Here is a 1,251-nt window from a genome sequence, read left to right on the forward strand (position 1 = left end):
AGTTATGTGTGATACTGACCAAATGTATGTAAACTTTTGAGTAGGAGGAAAGTTACAAAACAATTTCTAAAAACTGTTTTCGCCAAGTTTTTTCATTTAGCAAATAGAAATAACTTTAGTATTTCAAACTGACCTAAAACAAGAGAGATTTTGTCTGATTTAACTTCAGATGTGATAAAAAAAAAAGTTATCTTTTTATCTGTTTTATGTAAATATCTGGTTCTAACTTTACGTGTTATGTTATTAAAAATTGAAAACCATTTCCTGCATATGAAAATGGTTTTCCACATGGGGGAAATAAGGTGAAAACCCCCTGTGTACAAATGTCATATGCAGGAAACCATTTCCACCATATGGAAATGTTAGTATGCATAATGTTGACAGCATAAGATGACACCTGTTAAAAAGATGTTTCTTTTAAAATGTTCTAAAGCAATGCAATGTGAAAGGGTGTGTTTAGGAATTAACACCCTTTCTGTGTTTTTTGCTAGGGCCCAAAATGTTTTCTTAAGCTATTATTAAAAATGAAGTAATATTTGTATTGCAAAATTTTTATTTTTGATACATGTTTGGATTTCCTCTGAATGTTCACAATAAATGTTTACACAAAAACAATGATGCAATTTGTTTCCAGTGCTTTATTTAAATTATGAACTGTATTTGCAGGACTTTTTAGTAATTTGATTTTTCCACAGCTGTGAAATGTGATTTAACTGTTGTGCATGTTGACTTTTGCATTTTGCTAAATCAATCCAACGCATCAGAACTTCAACAGAGAAATGTTGTCATAGGAACGTTTATTTCCCTGCTTCATTTCTAATACATTAGACAAATGCAAAATTACAGCATTAGAAATATGTCTAAAAATGTTGCAATACTAAATAGATTTCCTTGTGAAAAACCAAAAGAAGAAACAGTCTAGTTATGACAGTAAACAATGCAAGTAAAAACATCCACCCCAGAAGCATGTTATTGGGTTTCAAACTAAGCAAAAAAAATTGAAAGGCAAAAAATAAAAAAACTCCTTATTTTCAAGTTTAACAGTTAGAATGCATGGTAATGTCTGGTAATAAACAACCAGCTTAGTTTAAGACTTGGAACCCTAACATGGCAGGCTCTTTCCAGTCAATACTCACAGTAATGCTCTAATGGCTTCTCTCAGTAGCATGTACAGTTTCACAGAACCGTATGGATCTGATGGCGTCATCAGGCCAGACTCTGCCATTAAAACATTGCAAATGTCATTTACAG

The sequence above is a fragment of the Poecilia formosa genome, unplaced genomic scaffold, assembly GCF_000485575.1.
Source record: "Poecilia formosa unplaced genomic scaffold, Poecilia_formosa-5.1.2 Scaffold1286, whole genome shotgun sequence".
Taxonomy (NCBI): Eukaryota; Metazoa; Chordata; class Actinopteri; order Cyprinodontiformes; family Poeciliidae; genus Poecilia; species Poecilia formosa.